Genomic DNA, 18,828 nt, shown 5'->3' with positions numbered 1-18,828 from the left:
TGTCAGTTTCCCCACCGTGTTCTACGCTAAAGTCAACTGACATAGCTTGCAAAATGCATGGTATTTGCTAATGTGGAAATGGGAAGGTCTCGCACCAAGTGGACTGAAATTTGGCAGCGCATCTCTTCTTCTTGGGACTCCAGTCCTCCACCGAGAGCTTGAGTGAGGGGAGTGATGCAGTTACACACCGTGCGTCACTCGCCTCTGGGTTGGGTTGCCAGGTACCATGACACATATCCTACAAATTGGGAGGTTAGCGGGGGAAATTACCAAGCAGTGTGCTCTAGGATGTCTGTGAGTGTTGTCAACACCCTGTCATGATGCCCTCAATATCTCCTCTGGGTCAAAGCAGTTTTCCACATTGACAGGATGTGGTGCCTCTCCCTTCACATAGCTTACAGAGGGGGTCCTCCTTCACCCCCCACATGTGCAGGTGGACTGGTGTTGGTCCTCCTTCACCCCCCACATGTGCAGGTGGACTGGTGTTGGTAGGGTGTCATAGACTGCTCTGAGCAAGAAGGAAATGGCTCCAGCCTCCACAGTTCAGCCCATGTGATGGTTCTTTTAGGCAGCTCCCACCTTGTCCAGGCACCTTGAGTTCCGAGCTCTATGGCTTTAGCTCTTCTCCTTTCCTCCTCAAGGCTTCGGACTTTTTACTCGATCATGGTTCTCTTCTGCATAAGGTTGGACTTTGACCACTGCTGAAAATGTGAGGTTCCTAGGTCTTCCAATGCAAGGGTTGCCAATGCTGTCTCTGGTCGTAAGAGAACATTCTGCCTGGCTGACTGTGACTACAGTGCTGGTGGCCCTCTTCTGCCTGGATGTTCTTATGCCAGCTTCCCTGACGAGTGGATCTTCGCAGTCTGTATGTCAAGGAGAGTCTGCACTTGGCAACTTTGAACTCCTCAACTATAGATGACAGGGGGAGCTGGAGCTGTCCAGATCGTATGTACCCTGATAGATGTAAAGCTTGTGGGTATCCCCAACCATCTGTGAAGATGCCTATTGATCTTTCCCTCCACTCCCTCGACTGTTGTCATAGGCACGACCACGTAAGTCTCAGAAGCAAGCCTTGTTGGTAGATCCAGCACTTGCATTTTCCAGGTGAGCCAGATTTGTCAATCTTTTTTATCCATTCTTCTACTTGCTTTCTCATGTGGCATATGCCGTTTTTGTCTGTCAGGGTGTCATACCATTTACCAAGGCATTTGATTGGATGTCCTTGTATTGTTAGAATCACTTCCCCTTGGTTTGCCCAAGTGACCATGCGGTTCTGACCCATTTTACCTGCACGTGGGTTGGTGTGGTCACCGTAAGGTCATCCATGAATCCCCTGATTGCCAGCTGTTGCCTTCCTGTGATTGTCTTTGCTCCTCTGGACTCTTTGCAGGCTGATGTAATAATCAGATATGAATCTGATGGGAATGATCCCATGACGAACAAGATGGGAGAGGTGGTACACCCCGTTAGGATGCCTTTCTCCATGAGCTGCCACTCTGTTGTCAACCTAGCAGATTGGAAACGCAGCTTGATGTCTCCAACGTAACTGGTGATCAGGCCCTGGTTGTGCATTAGGATATGGTAATGGTCCATAGCAACTTGAATCAAATTATGGGGAGTGGACCCATATGCATTAACGCAGTCAAGCCAGACAACTGTGAGGTTGCCTTTTCTCTCCTTGGCTTCTTGGATAAGTAGGCTGGGAAACTCCTGTGTCCTCCAAGCACCCAGAAAACCCCTAAATGCCACCCTTCTGAATAGACGTGTCGACATATCCGTTCTTGGTCATGTATGTGCTCATCCTTCTGGCATCCACACTGAGCAAAGAGATGGTCAGAAACTGGATGACCTGCATGGAACCTAGTTTTGGGGATGAAGCACCCTTCTGCTCTTCGCCAGCTCGCTGGAACAGTGCCCTTAGACCAAATTCTCTGTATAAGCTGCCATAGCCTATGGAGGAGTTTGGGGCATTTTTTGTATACTTTGTATGGTATACCGCTGGGACCTGGAGCAGATGATTATCTAGAGTGCTTACCTCCTGGACCTCTTTCCAGGATGGAGCTTCTGTGCTGAGGGATACTGTTGGTTTATCAACGGTGCAAAGGTTGTTTTCTGCTAAGGCAATGTCTCTTGATGGATCACCAAAGGTTTCCTTTACAAATTCTTCTACTTCTTCCTTTGAACTTGTAAGAATAACAGACTTTGTTTCCCCAAGTAATGATTTGGTGAAGCGATATGGGCTTTTCTGGCTTCCTTCTTCTTCCGCCTCTGTCTTATCCCCTCAGCTCTTCTTGCTCTGATCAGCTGTTCTCTGAGGCTGGATGTTAGTTATTTTATTCCTTCTTTTTCCTCAGTGCTTTTTAAACTGCTTGTTTAACATTTTCATCTCTTTCCTTAGTTGTTTGATCTTCCTTTCTCTTCGGTTTGGCTTCTTTTCCTGTCTGGCTTGGGGGTCTTTCTTTGGCAGTGTTCCAAAGCGTTCTTTCGACTTTCCTTTCTACAGTTCCTGCTTGGGCAACTCCAAGATCTTTATCCAGGTCTTCATCCAACCTGGACCATTCCTTGGCATCACTCATCTTGGGCCACTTGATTCTTTCCTTCACTGGTGGGGGTGGAGTTTGGATTGGGTTGGTACTGGAGGAAATCCGCATGTGTTCTTGTGGAGATGCAGTGGCCATTACCATTGTGTACATCTTGGTGAGTCTCTCATCCTCCCCCCCTCTCGGAAGACTCTGGGGATATTGCTCATTTGTAGTTTCTGTAGCTTCCTTGATGCCCTCTTGCAATTGCTGCACAAGGGGTCTCTCTCTCTCTCTCTCTCTCTCTCTCTCTCTCTCTCTCTCTGCCTAACCTTTGTTGAACCATGCCAGTCAGCTGTCTTTCCAGCATCACTGATATTCCTCGGTTGCCATCCAGACTTTCCTGGAAGTCGCTGGTATCCCAGAGATTTCAGTTTGGTATTACATCGAAGATGCCATGTTACAACCATTTTTAATCGATGTAGCCTTGGCCTGCAGGAGAGGTTATCAGGTGGTATCCAACCTCACAGACTCTTTCGAGCCTTATAACAACACACTCCAGTTGGCGGGTCGGCAAGACACTGCTCCTCTCCTCCGGGCTTCTAGCTAGTGTTCTCAGGAGCCAACAGGAGGCTCTTTATTCATAGACTTTGAAGACACTGTGACTTGAACTCCAGGAGGCTCTTTCTCTTACAGTTCATAGACTTTGAACACGCTGGGACTTGAACTCCAGTCTCCAGCAAGAAAGGCGAAGTGTTGTACCCCTCCACCACCCTGGCTTATTTGAATGTCACACTCCTGTAACATCAATTGCAGATTTTGTGGGAGTTCTATGACAATCTCCTGGACTAACCTGCATGTCCAAAAATGAGGAAAAAGGGGTACCCCATGTGTTATGAACTGATGCCAAGTAGTCTCACAAATAGTCAACACATAGGAGAGGCTAGTCTTTCCCTCCCTCTGTCTGTCTCTCCTTCCCTCTGTCTTATTGTCTACCTGTCTATCCCCCTGTCTACCTGTCTGTCTGTCTGTCTGGCTCGGCTCTGCTGCATGTTAACCAGCCTACTGCAGTCCAGCACACAGGCCCATAGCAACAGGACTGGTCATACTGATGATGATGATGATGAAGATGATGATAATATCCACTCTGATAATGACAATAAAGCTTATTGATAATCTGTTTCTGTCCTTGATGCTTGATGCTTTTTGTTTAAGTGAGTCGACCGAGCTCCACTTTTCTACACATTCGTGCAATCTTCTTTGTCAAAACAGATTCTAGACGTCTCTTATGTTGTCTAGATGAAGTGTGCAAATTCTCATCATTTTGTCTTGATAACTGAATTTTGACACTAGCTAGAAATCTGCCTGTAAATGCATGGACAGCTGTTACACTGCACCCTGGTGGTTGCCTAAGTCCTACTGTGAAGCCTCCTCATGATTTTGCCACTCATCAGGTAGCTCAACTAGATCATGACTTGCCATCGGTGGCAAAGGTTGTGAGTTTGAGTCCTGTAGGATGCAGAAACGTATGCCTACTAAGGATTAATCATATTTTTGGTCCGGAAAGTTTTACTGATGGACCCTTGTGTATTTCTCATTTGTCTTCCTCCTCTTCTTCTACTTCTTCTTCTTCCTCCGCACCGCTGTGCAGCAGCTATAATTAAATCTGTTTTTTGGTTGTGGGACAGCAGTTTGCACCAATTCGGTAGAATGGCCCATATTCTCTCTCTGTCTTTGCTCCTCAGATCAGTTGCCTGGAGTGAAGTCAGCCTGTGTCTTGTGTCATTGGCTGTAGCAGGTTGATGGCTGTCCTGAACCGACCAGATATTTAGCCTGCTAGATATCTGTCAGACCTCTGTGACTCATCGGCGAGCACTTGGCAAGCTCCCTGGTCTCGTGTCTGGACATTTCACACACCGCAATCGTCCATTGATTTGCGAGTGCAGAGCGAATGCCAATTTGCTTCTGATCTGGGGTGGTTTGTCGGCAAGCTCCAAAAACTGTCGTCAAGGGGCATTATCGTGTAATGAATTTAGCTTTAGAAGAGCAGGAGAGACAGGATAGGGTAGGTTAGGCTGTAGATTAGCTAGATTTTTGGTTGGTAGGTAGTTCAGGTTAAGGTTAGGTCTCTGAGACATGCTTGTGAATTGGGCTATACAAATAAACTTGGCTTCAGAAAGACACAGAATAGAATGGGAGAACTACGGGTTATTGAAACATGTGCCACTTTCACAACCTGGACCTTATTTCCCACTTTAAATATGATTTTGACAAGTTTGGGTTGATATACATGCACTGAAATGATCATGTTTTGAACTGCAACCTGAAAATGAGGAATAAAGGGCATGTGTAATGCTTGTATTTACATCAATAGCTTATTTTCTGACACGCAGCAGCTCATTATCCTTATTGTATCATAGAGACAATGAGAAAATTAACAATGTATTTAACTTGGTGCAGCTGGCTCAGCCTGCTGTGTTTGCTGTCCGTCACATTGGTAGCTAGCAGTTCCTGTTGTCCCCCGCTGCTCAGTTTGCAATCCATATGACGTTATTCCATATGGGCGGCCATCGAATTCAAGTACATCGTTCATAATCTCGAAATCAGATAAATATCAGCAGTGTTTACCATGCTAGGCTACATATCGGCTAGAGTATACCCTGCAAGTCCAGATGTGCTTTGACACGACTCTTTTAAAAATCACATTTAAAGCTGGAAATAAGGTCCAGGTTGTGAAAAAAAACTTAATTCTAATTTAATTGATTGGAGCAGACTTTTAAAGTCACCTATGGCAGTGTCCAAACTTTTTATGTGAAAATACCTGGAGGCCAGCTGCTTCATATGGGTTCCACTCGTTCACTGCCGGACAATCACTGGTATGAAATGTATGCTTAGTCTCGTAATGTCTCTTCACATTGAACTCTTTCATAAGAGTGACGGTCTCTTGGCAAATGAGCTTTCAGTGAAAAAGTATTCAACTTTCCAGCACTCCTGAAAGCGGCGGGCCTCGCTGTTAACTTTACACTTCTTTACACCGGCCATGTCTGCCACCCAGTGGGAAATGTGTATGTTGCTAGGTAACCATTTGTTTGCTGTTTACCGTCTGAAAACATTACTTCCACGTGTGTTGTTCCTACTTGGTGCTTGTCTACAAACTGTATGATACTGCTGTCATTGTTAGGTGAATGGATAAAAACACAAAGTGAACTTGCTTGATTAACAAATACTGTGTGGAGAGCCACATATAGTATATTTTAAGAGACAAGCTGTGGGCCGTTTGTTTTTCAAGGGGGGTTCTTAGATGGAGGAAACCATGCATAAACCCCAGGAATAGATAGAATATATGCAGGAATCAGCTGCCAGGGTTCTTACCCACACCAAGCCTTGGCAGCACATCAACCCCACCCTCATCCATCTCCACTGGCTCCCGGTCAAGTCCATTTACCTATAAATCCTGCTCCTCACTTACAAATCCCTCCATGCACTTGCCCCGCAATACCTATCTGACCCCCTACACCCCTTCCCAGAATTTGAGGTCATCAGACACTGGTTTCCTCTCCATCTCCCACACCCGCCTGCAAACCTTTGGGGACCCCCACCCTCTGGAACTCTCTCCCGGCAGAGATCCACAACAACACCCCAGCCAAAACAAAACCCTCAAAACTCACCTGCTCAACAAAGCCTTTGGCCTCTAGTCAACTCTGTTCTTTTTTTATTTGTTATCATGTGTCTCACCAGTGAAAAGCATCCTTGGGTTCCTTGAAAGGCGCTATATAAATCCAAGTTATTATGTTATTATAACTAGTAGAAATTATTTTGTATTAGCGTTCATGAACCAGCAATGTCACAGCCCATTAAGACTTTAAATCTAAAACTCAGATTAACTGGACAGAAAATACTACCAAGGTAAACACTGCCACCATGTGGTTTCAAAGAGGGCTAACCTAACCATACAGAAATAAATACAAACAGCAATTACCATCACAAGTAACTTCAAATGTTTGTTTAAAGTTCAACACAAACTATACAAATGAGTTGGTTAAAAAACTATTTCAATTAAAAATATATAAACATGTAAAAATAATAATAAATTAAATTCATATAGCACACTTTAAAATCCAAGGACTTCACAAGGTGCTTTACAGATGCATGATAAAAGCAATCAAGGAAAAATAAAAATTAAAACAGCTACCAAAAGAATAAAAAGATAAAAGGATAAAAACATAAAAACATAACGTGTAAAAAGAGGGGGAGGAGCCTAGGGGAAAGCTAAAATAAATAAGTGGGTTTTAAGTTTTGATTTAAAAACATCAAAAGAGTCTTGAGTGGTCCTGGGAGCTGATTCCACAGCCGGGGGCCCAGTGAGGAGAAGGCACAGTCACCCATGCTTGCCAGTTTGGTCCTAGGCACAGAAATGATCGGAGTGTCCGGGGTGAGGATTGAGGGGTGACAAGTTCTTGGAGGTAGGTTGGAACGGTGTGATGAATGTTAACAGAAGAAGTTTGTAGGTGATGCAGTGGTTAACTGGGAGCCAGTGAAGGGAGTGCAGAACCGGGGTGATGTGCTCTGACTTGCGTGTTTTTGTGAAAATCCGGGCGGCACAGTTTTGGACATATTGAAGTCTCTGGATGGTTTTGGATGGAAGGCCAGCGAATAGGGAATTGCAATAATCTATAGGGGAGCTGATGAAGGAATGAACCAGTTTTTCTGCGTCAGTTTTGCTTAGTGAGGGGCGTAGTTTGGAGATGTTCTTCAGTTCAGATGGAAAAAGGAGGTTTGACAGATGGATTTGATGTGTGCGTCGAGAGGTAGTGATGAATCCAGTGTGACACCAAGGTTAGTTATGAGTGAGGAAAGGGGGATGGACTGGCCACAGATGGTGATGTGGGTGATGGCAACCTTTTGTGTTTGCAGAGGGGTCCCAATGAGAACGGCCTTGGTTTTACTGCCGTTTAGTTGCAGAGTTGGCACTCATCCAGTGATGGATATCTTTGAGGCATTCAGCAGCTACGGGAAGATAGGCCAAGGTGTTTGTCGGGGGATGTTTGCAGGTAGATCTGTGTGTCATCTGCATAGGAATGGAATTGAATGCCATGACTCCTTAGTATCTGTCCGAGGGGGAGCATGTAGACTAAAAACAGGAAAGGCCCCAAGACTGACCCCTGGGGGACGCCAGAGGTGACATTTCTGAAACTGGAGGTGGAATTGCCCAGGACAACATGTTCCTGTCTATTGGAAAGGTAGGAGGAAAAGAAGTTCAGGGCGGAGTCTTTGATTCCCACCTCCTGGAGATGTTGACAGAGGATAGCATGGTCCACCGTGTCGAAAGCAGCACTTAGGTCCAATGTTATTAACAGGCTGGGGGAGCCAGAGTCAGCAGCCATTGTAGATGATCATGTAGCTGAAAACTGACAGCTTTTACCAGGACCTTAGCTAGAAAGGGCAGGTTAGAGATGGGACGGTAGTTGGAAAGTATGTTAGGGCCCAGGCTGCTGAGGACGGGTCTAATGGCTGCCAGTTTGAGGGTGGGGGGACATCCCCAGACAGGGACCTGTTGATGATGGCGGTCACTGTGGGGAGAATGGCTGCAGAGCATGCCTTCAGTAGTGGTGTAGGGATGGGGTCAAGGCAGCTGGTGGAGGGCTTCATCTTAGAGATGATTTTAGAGAGCTCAGCCTGAGAGACCTCAGCTAAATGGCTGAGAGTTGGGCCATCATAGGGGGCGGAGTCAGGGGGAGGGGCAGGGTGGCTCGAGGCCGCCAGGGTGATGTTGCGCCTGATGTTCTCAAATTTCAATCTGAAAAAGTCCATAAAGCGGTTGCAGTCCACAGTGGAGAGAGTGGTGGAGGATGGGTCACAGGGCTTAAGCATGCGGTTAATTGTTGAAAACAGTTTCCTAGAGTTGTTCTGGCCAGACTGAATGAAACGTGCTGTTGAACTCAGCCCTTCATTAAGTCAGTTCGTCAGCCTCGATCTTTTACCTGCCAGAGAGAGAGAGAAAGCTCAATCGGTGGGGGAAAGACAATATATAACATCACCATCTTTCATAGCTGTATTTACTGCTGGAGTTTCTCCTCTGATGGCACCTCAGCTGCTCCCTGCCCTCGTCTTGAGGGCCTCACCTTAAAAAGTGCTTCTTAAGCCCATGGCACACCAATCAAACATTCTGCAACAAACACAGACAAATGGGTGTTTGTTTGGTGTGCCATGGCGGGCTCTCCTTGTACAAGCGTATACACGCCCTTCTGCCTCTCATCAGCTGAGCAAAAGTTGAGAAGTCACTTTCCACTATAGGGTTTGGTAGTGAAAACCCGGGACCACAACACATTTAGTCTGTGTCTCGTCATAGACGCGTGGTCAATGGGTCAGCGTGGGGGAAATCTTCCCGTTTTTCCCCCAGGCAGCACAGATAGCATTTAGCTGCTTGATATTATTTGAACATGCCATGTTCATTAATGAGGGCCCCAGCAATGGATTGGACCCTCATTAATGTTTTGGTTCCGCCTGTGCTAATCCTAGTGTTAATTTTGTCTGCTATTTTTGATTTAGTCTTAGTCTGACCTGTGTCAACTGTCCTTGTTAGATTTGATCATATTTAGTCAAGTTTTAGTATTTTAGTCTCATCTTAGTCAACTATTTCTTTAGAATTCCCAAACTCATTGGAAAGATCTTTTTTTATTATTTTATTTTTTATTTCACCTTTATTTATACAGGGGTGACCCTTGAGAGCGAGCTCTCATTTGCAAGAGCGCCCTGTTACAGAAGAATATCAAATTTACAGACAGACAAGATAAGAACAAAACAATAAGAACAGATGATAAAACATTTGAGGTAAAACATGAGCACTCCTCGTGTAGTGCTCATGATCTGACACGTGGGATAGACTAGACAGTCTAATGTGATCTGACACGTGGGATAGACTAGACAGTCTAATGTGATCTGACACGTGGGATAGACTAGACAGTCTAATGTGATCTGACACGTGGGATAGACTAGACAGTCTAATGTGATCTGACACGTGGGATAGACTAGACAGTCTAATGTGATCTGACACGTGGGATAGACTAGACAGTCTAATGTGATCTGACACGTGGGATAGACTAGACAGTCTAATGTGATCTGACACGTGGGATAAACAGTCTAATGTGAGACCGTGTGATAACCAGCGTGGGAATTTTGTCATTTTAGGGGCATAGCATAGCATAGCATAGCAAGGCCATCTGGCCTTCCGCATCACACATTTTTTTAGGGCACAAGGCCACATATGCCGGGGCACAAAGGCCATCGCTCTATTGACATCGTGAAGAGGGATTTTTCTGAAATGTGTGTTAAAATGAGCCAAATACACATCCTTTGCATAGGATTTTATTGCTGTCATTACTACAGCCGTGTGTAACGCAGGTCACCATCTGAACACAATTGGAACGATACAGGTAACGCTAACGGCGGCTAGCTTCCTATAAACTCTGCTCTTACATAGGCTGTCACTTAAAGCGGCTGCGCTATGTCAACAACATGGTGGCAGTGGGCGTGCCCGTACGTGAGTGACATCAATCGAATAAGGTCTATAGGAGATCCAGAGAATAGCATCCATTTAGTTGGTTATTAATATGTTATTATGGAATGGTATTACGGTTTGAACGAGCAATACAGACACAGATTTAACAGTTTAACTACTTCTTCTCTTCTGATTGGATTTCTTCCCAATTTGTCTATTCCTTTTAGTGTAGTTTTTATAAGTTGATGAAAATGTGACATTTTCGTAGATTTTCTCATAGTTTTGTCATCACAACTTTTATTTATAACGTCTAGTTTTGTTACAATGTTACAATTTCACTTAGCGGACGCTTTTATCCAAAGCGACGTACATCTGCGCTTATACAACACAAGCAATGATCTAGTCAGAAGACAACAACATGAGTAAGTGCCATGAGGCCAAGCTTGAGTCTGAACCCAGGTGCCACCAGGCACAGAGTGCAGAGGATTTTTATTCATCATTCATGTAATTGACAATCATGTACATCTATTATCCCTTTTTCATCAATCCCTTTCTACATGCCCATCAAGTGTGAAGGTGTTCACGAAAGAGCTGGGCCTTTAGTCTCTTCTTAAAGATAGAGAGAGACTCAGCAGATCGGATGGAGTTTGGTAAGTCAGAAAGTCGTTCCACCACCGGGAAACTACTAAGGACAGTAGCCTTTCATTAGCAGAGTGTAGTGGGGGTAGACCTGAATGAGGGAGTTCAGGTAGGCAGGAGGGGGTGTAGACCTGAATGAGGGGGTGTAGACCTGAATGAGGGAGTTCAGGTAGGCAGGAGGGGGGTAGACCTGAATGAGGGAGTTCATGTAGGCAGGAGGGGGTGTAGACCTGAATGAGGGAGTTCAGGTAGGCAGGAGGGGGTGTAGACCTGAATGAGGGAGTTCATGTAGGCAGGAGGGGGTGTAGACCTGAATGAGGGAGTTCAGGTAGGCAGGAGGGGGTGTAGACCTGAATGAGGGAGTTCAGGTAGGCAGGAGGGGGTGTAGACCTGAATGAGGGAGTTCAGGTAGGCAGGAGGGGGTGTAGACCTGAATGAGGGAGTTCAGGTAGGCAGGAGGGGGTGTAGACCTGAATGAGGGGGTGTAGACCTGAATGAGGGAGTTCAGGTAGGCAGGAGGGGGTGTAGACCTGAATGAGGGAGTTCAGGTAGGCAGGAGGGGGTGTAGACCTGAATGAGGGAGTTCAGGTAGGCAGGAGGGGGTGTAGACCTGAATGAGGGAGTTCAGGTAGGCAGGAGGGGGTGTAGACCTGAATGAGGGAGTTCAGGTAGGCAGGAGGGGGTGTAGACCTGAATGAGGGAGTTCAGGTAGGCAGGAGGGGGTGTAGACCTGAATGAGGGAGTTCATGTAGGCAGGAGGGGGTGTAGACCTGAATGAGGGAGTTCAGGTAGGCAGGAGGGGGTGTAGACCTGAATGAGGGAGTTCATGTAGGCAGGAGGGGGTGTAGACCTGAATGAGGGAGTTCAGGTAGGCAGGAGGGGGTGTAGACCTGAATGAGGGAGTTCAGGTAGGCAGGAGGGGGTGTAGACCTGAATGAGGGAGTTCAGGTAGGCAGGAGGGGGTGTAGACCTGAATGAGGGAGTTCAGGTAGGCAGGAGGGGGTGTAGACCTGAATGAGGGGGTGTAGACCTGAATGAGGGAGTTCAGGTAGGCAGGAGGGGGTGTAGACCTGAATGAGGGAGTTCAGGTAGGCAGGAGGGGGTGTAGACCTGAATGAGGGAGTTCAGGTAGGCAGGAGGGGGTGTAGACCTGAATGAGGGAGTTCATGTAGGCAGGAGGGGGTGTAGACCTGAATGAGGGAGTTCAGGTAGGCAGGAGGGGGTGTAGACCTGAATGAGGGAGTTCATGTAGGCAGGAGGGGGTGTAGACCTGAATGAGGGAGTTCAGGTAGGCAGGAGGGGGTGTAGACCTGAATGAGGGAGTTCATGTAGGCAGGAGGGGGTGTATACCTGAATGAGGGAGTTCATGTAGGCAGGAGGGGGTGTAGACCTGAATGAGGGAGTTCAGGTAGGCAGGAGGGGGTGTAGACCTGAATGAGGGAGTTCAGGTAGGCAGGAGGGGGTGTAGACCTGAATGAGGGAGTTCAGGTAGGCAGGAGGGGGTGTAGACCTGAATGAGGGAGTTCAGGTAGGCAGGAGGGGGTGTAGACCTGAATGAGGGAGTTCAGGTAGGCAGGAGGGGTCTAGACCTGAATGAGGGAATTCATGTAGGCAGGAGGGGGTGTAGACCTGAATGAGGGAATTCAGGTACATGTAGGCAGGCGCTGTTTTTGTTGCAGTTTTGTAAGCGAGTGTCAAGGCTTTGAATTTGATATGGACAGCAGCCACAAGGAGGCAGTGGAGGGAAATGAGCAGCGGTGTGACGTGTTCTTTTGGGCTGGTTGAAGATCAGACGCGACGCCGCATTTTGGATCATCTACAGAGGTTTGAAGGTGCATGCAGGGAGGCCTGCCAGTAGGGAGTTTTCATCAGAAAATATGTAGTCGACGAACATGTTTTGTCATAGTTGTAGAAGTTTATGAAAGACCCTGCCTTTTAGACACAAAATAGCTGCTGTGAAAAAGGTCAAGTTGCCTTTTTGTTGGGGGAGGGTGTGGTGACTCACGGCAGTCAAACCACAATTAGCCTATAGCAGTGATACGGGATACGGGCGCCCCGTGTGGCCCGCGATGGAATTGCAAAAAAAACAAAACAACGCACACTTCTGTTATAGCATTTCAGTCTGGAATATGGAATATCTTTCAATAATCTATGATTTAGCTGCTAAATTGTCAAATACCGCTGTCTGCTCGCTACCCAGGCACTTATGTATGTACTTAACCTAACTAACTATCCGGTGTGCACAACATTGTCAGACTAAACTCCGTCTGACACCTACAATCCGCTACAGAAAAATGTATATTGATTGTTTATTAACTGGCCCCTGGCCTTCTATCATTTCACGAAAGTGGCCCCCGGCAAAGCAAGTTGAGTATCCCTGGCTTATAGCCTCCCTTTAAAGGTTATGTGACATTACTCAATGACCAGAATGCATAGATGGCCAAAATTAACCTTTGATACAAAAAACATATAAAGAGTAAGAATCGTGATTGGTGTGTATCAGAATCAGAATCACTTTATTGATCCCCGAGGGAAAATTGAGTCATGCTACAGTTGCTCACACTCAGGCATGAAAAAATATATAAACATCACACATTGTAAGAGGCATAAGAATGTATCATAACAATAAAATAGAATAAAATAGAAGTGACTTAGAATAGAATGTGGAACTACAAAATGATTTGAGTTAGTCAAACCATTTCCTTCCCATGGCATCAGATTAGTCATTTACACACAGCTTATCAAAACACTGATACTGACTTCACTCACACAGAGGAAGACTCCATTATAGAGCTAGTATGATGAAACTCGCCTGAGCCTGTCTGTCTGTCTGCTGGCATGTAGGCAGCATGTCACTACTAGGCTATAAACTAGTAGACTAGATTTGGAAGTTCAGACTGATGACAGACAGACAGACAGACAGACAGACAGACAGACAGACAGACAGACAGACAGACAGACAGACAGACAGGTTAAACTGGAGTCACACGGCTGAACTGGGAGCGCTGGTCTGCTGCTGCAGAGCGGGCCCATGCGCTCTGCATGTCGGGAAATGTAGTCCCACAGCCAGCGCCGGTCTGGAGCCCGGAAACCCTACCCTGCCAATCACAGCAACCCATGCGTTACACCGGCCAATCACAGCAGCCCAGATACCCCGCCTGCCAATCACAGCGTTTCATATTCCCCAACAGCCAATCACAGCAGCCCAGGTACCCCCAGCCAATCACTGCTTCTCACACAGCCGCCGGCCAATCACAGCACAACAACAGCCATGATGCCGCTCGCCACTGCGCCTGCGCACACGGAGCTGTAGACAGCTGATAACTCATCTATTATGCTACTTCGCTAAATAAAAAGCTTCCAGAAACCTGCGCGGAGATCACCGCTGGACAAACTTTAGGACTACAGATAAAGTAAAGATATCTTCTCTCTACTGTTGCTGGCTGAGCGCCTGCAGAGAGGCGGCTTTTGAGTCTCTGGGCGGCTGGCCGCTCGGCTCGGCTCGGCGCCTGGAGACAAAGCTCAGCTAACAGGCTAACAGGCTATTAGCCAGCTAAACAGCTAGCGTTAACATATGCAAAGTTTAAAGCCTTCATCACATTAATTTGGTCATTTTTCACTTCACACGCGGATGTTGGTCAAGATATTTCCTATAGCACGAGCTCGGCTCTGCCCACGCCCTTCACTATTGACAATATGTAGAATGTGCATCATAGATGAGTAACGTTAGCTTGGCTTATTTAGCTAGCTAGCGACCCAGCTAATGTATTGCATTGCCTTGCCCGCCATCTTTTTAAAGCGAGATAAATGGGATGTTTCGCTAGCAGGCAAAAATATTTGCACCTGGATAGCGTTAAGCACCAGAAACGCGTTTTTCTACAATTAAGGAGCAGCAAAGATCCAAATTGCCCACGTCACCGAGACGTCACCGAGGAGACGTGCTGTTGAAGCAGGTCGCTGTTGTGTTTTGCTAGATGGCACATTTGCAATAGTTAGCCTGTTAGCCTGTAGCTAGCTGCTGAGCCGCAGCATGCAGACAGACAGAGCAACATCTGTTGACTCGGTGTCATTCTCCATGTCAGCCTCATCTGCTTTGTCGCTAACTGTTTGTTTCTTTGCAAGCTAGTTAAGTGAGGTGAGGGCTCGAGTCACGTGACTTGGACTCAAGTCCCAGTTTTAATTGCTTGAGACATGATTAGATGCATGAGGAGATGACTTTACTTGGGGTTCTGGTGACTTCTCGCCTCTGACTTGATTGAAAAGGTCAAAGTGACTTGAGATCTGGTGTTTATGTAAATGACTTGGATTGAAAGTGATCAGATTTGTTCCAGGCCAGCAGACTGACTGAATTTCAATTCTGTTTTCTGAATTCGTATGGAATGATTGAATTTATTGAAGTTGAAACTGATTATAGAAATCAAACTCATGATGCTCTTACCAAGTTTTTATCCTATTTAAACCACGTTGCATTGAAAAGTCCTAGATAGTTAGTTTGCTTTAAGATATTAAATTGATACTGGACTGACCTGACTTGTTCTGACTTGAGTTTGAAGTTTATTTGAATCCCCATTAGCTACAGAATTGCAGCAGCTATTCTTCCTGGGTCCACAAAACAGACGTTACGTAGAGTGCATTTACATGCACACAATAAACAGATAACTGAGAGAATAATCATGCAACTGGCAATAATCTGATTTCCGTGTTTACATGCACTTAGTAAATAGCGGGAACTCACCTCAAAGTCTGTGAGTGGACATGGACTGCAATGAATAAACCTGATGATTCAGCAGAAACCTAGGTGTGTTCATCGCTTTTCTCATAAACCGATAACGTCCTTTATCCAGTAAAGGATGCTGTTTACATAACCACTTGTTAATCAGGTAACTCTAGAAATCCGATAATAAACGCTTTATTAGCGTCTCACCGTTAATTCATTATTATTATTAATTATTATTATTAGTGTGCGTGTAAATTGTTGGTGTTCTTCATTAGACTTGACTTGACATTAACGACATGGACTTGACTTGGTAATCTACATTTAGACTTTGGACTTGACATTAATGACATGGACTTGACTTGGTAATCTACATTTAGACTTTGGACTTGACATTAATGACATGGACTTGACTTGGTAATCTACATTTAGACTTTGGACTTGCCATTAACGACATGGACTTGACTTGGTAATCTACATTTAGACTTTGGACTTTACATTAACGACATGGACTTGACTTGGTAATCTACATTTAGACTTTGGACTTGACATTAATGACATGGACTTGACTTGGTAATCTACATTTAGACTTTGGACTTGACATTAATGACATGGACTTGACTTGGTAATCTACATTTAGACTTTGGACTTGACATTAATGACATGGACTTGACTTGGTAATCTACATTTAGACTTTGGACTTGACATTAATGACATGGACTTGACTTGGTAATCTACATTTAGACTTTGGACTTGACATTAATGACATGGACTTGACTTGGTAATCTACATTTAGACTTTGGACTTGACATTAATGACATGGACTTGACTTGGTAATCTACATTTAGACTTTGGACTTGACATTAATGACATGGACTTGACTTGGTAATCTACATTTAGACTTTGGACTTGACATTAATGACATGGACTTGACTTGGTAATCTACATTTAGACTTTGGACTTGACATTAATGACATGGACTTGACTTGTGATCTACATTTAGACTTGACTTGAGACTTCTTCCTCAAGACTTTAGACTGACTTGGGACTGGTGTGGTTATACCGTGTTCAAGACAACTCGGAACACTGGAAAAAATGAGCTCCGACATGTAAAAAATGAATTTAATGGTTGTGCGTCGGAATTACAGGTCAGAAATTCACGTATCTTTTGTTTTTTTTAGATTATTTTTTGGCCATTTGCCTTTATTAGACAGGACAGTAGGCAGGCAGGAAAGCTGGGGAGAGAGGTGATGACATGCGGCAAAGGACGTAGTGTCGGATTCGAACCCGCATCGGCCGCGTGAAGGCCCGAGTTCTGATTATAGCAATATGTTGAATTCAACAGCTTTACCACTACCGGTAAAATTAGCTACCTGTGCATGTTGTAACTCAGAGTTAAAAACAGCTTGAGGGCTGCACAATTAATCAAATCGAAATCGCAACATGGCTAAGTGCACGATCCAAATTGCAGGAGCCTGCAATTATTTGATAAAGGAAAAATGTGTCACAACATACCATTAAATAAAGCGTTGTGCTACAGAGATGTCCGAGGCTACGAATCATATTCTCCAGACGTAAGGGAACATGCTAATCCCTGCTTGTTTGGTACAGACCCCAGTAAAAATCACATCACATTTTTATTTTATTTTGTGTGAAAAATAAATAAAAAAATTGCCATTCCCACTAAAATCGTATTGCATATGGCAATCGCAATATCTGTCTGGTACGAACGCAATAGGGCTGCCCTCGACCAAAGATTATCCTGACCAGAAATCGACCACAGCTCCGACCAATCGATTGGTCGAAATGGGGTCTAAAAATATATATATATATATATATATATTTTGTAGTGTATTTTTTTTCTTATTTTGTGCAGTGTACTGACTACTGAGTGCACTATACCTGATAGCTGATCATTATAAATAAAAGCTATCTTATTTAAATGATCATAATAACAAACAATGCAGGCGGGAGCTGTTGCGTCTTTACCGGCCACTACTGTAGCTTCCCTCCTCTAATGTCTGGATGTAAACAGACCTGGCATGTGTTAGTGGGAGTGGAGCATTATTGGCTGTAACGTAGAGGAAAGGAACAGAACCAGCGCAGTTTGGCAGTATTTTGATCCAGTAAATGAAAATATGGTTGTATGTATGTAGGCTGTGTCAGATAAAACTGGCATATAACGTTAACCACTCGACCGACATTCAGCACAGGCATGTGGACGCAAGGGCATGTGGACGCTATATATTGCTAACGTGTTAGCCAGACAAGCTAATCCGTTAGCCACACAAGATAACGCAGCTCATATTCACAACTTTGTTGAGGGCAAAGGCTTCCGAAAGTTAAAAGGACTACGGTATATTTAGCCTGAATACACGGCGCTGGGGTGAGTTGTTGTTTTATTGACGATTATGACGAATTTAATTAACGGTTTCACTTTCAAATGGCTCTTAACTCATTCCCCGCCACAGTTTCAAAGTAAAAGTAGGCATAACCTTGCGTAAATGGGCATGTAAACGTTACCTGGAGCATGTGAGGAGAGGGACTGACTGACTGTGATATTAGGTGAGGTGACGCTAAGCTAACATCTAAAGCCTACCTCAGACAGCAGCTCCGATGGTTGGATGGATGGCATTAGCGCTTTGGAGCAAGTGTTGTGAAACAAACGAAGGCTCAATTCCAATACATGTCCATTGTCCAGTATCATCCATTTTACTTTATGATCACTGTTACACTAACGTAAATCCACAGATTACAAGGTCCGGTGTTCTGCCAAAAAGTGAAAACTGACCTGTGTGATTAACATTACAGCTGCAGCTGAACAGTGATCACCATGAAGCGATTGTCTCCCAAAAAGTGATTCTTTCTCCACATTTCTTGTGACTAACGTTATGGGAAACGACAGTGTAGTCAGCAAACTAGTGCAACGTTTTGAACGAGTTTTATCGGGCATGCGCTATGAAGAAGCGTGCGTCTGTCTCCTTCGGGAGCATACCTCCAGCCACCATTTTCGGGATGGGCTGGAAAACTTTGGGTTAAAACTTTCAAAATAATGTTACTTAAACAAAAGCAAATAGCTTATAGACCCCTTATACAGCTTGTCAACATTGAGCTGCGCGCGCAACGTGTAGGCAGAAAACCATCAGCCCAGCATTCACAGACAGTGAAAAAGCCCCGCTGTCAGGACTGCTCTATGCCCATCTGCAACACACAGTTATATTTTAGTTTTAAAATGCAGTTCTCGGCTTACTACCACAGCTTATCGCCTAGTGATGAGCAATGTTATGCATCGAAATTAACGTTGTTTAATGGGATATGTCTTACAGACCCATACGCACTGGCGCTGTCAATTGGCCAAGCCTAGTCATACATATCGTGCATTCCTTTATAACTGGGGATAGCGTAGATAATTATTCTGTAACTTGCAAAGATATATTGTTATTTTGATAATGCACACA

At 45.0% G+C, this 18,828-nt stretch overlaps 1 protein-coding gene across 3 annotated transcripts in view; it reads left to right on the top strand.

Annotated features, from left to right (window-relative positions):
• Positions 1–13,968: 13,968 nt before the first annotated feature.
• The window catches only part of brd3b (bromodomain containing 3b), a 48,883-nt gene continuing 44,023 nt past the window's right edge, over positions 13,969–18,828 (top strand). For all 3 annotated transcript variants that reach the window (XM_083645093.1, XM_083645092.1, XM_083645091.1), the window contains exon 1: positions 13,969–14,069. The gene's annotated coding sequence lies outside the window, so the exon portion shown is untranslated. The remainder of the gene's footprint in view (positions 14,070–18,828) is intronic.

Source organism: Poromitra crassiceps, assembly GCF_964638095.1.
Source record: "Poromitra crassiceps genome assembly, chromosome: 10".
Classification (NCBI taxonomy): Eukaryota; Metazoa; Chordata; class Actinopteri; order Beryciformes; family Melamphaidae; genus Poromitra; species Poromitra crassiceps.
The sequence above is the reverse complement of the archived record's forward strand: the minus strand, read 5'-3'. Positions and strand labels throughout refer to the sequence as shown.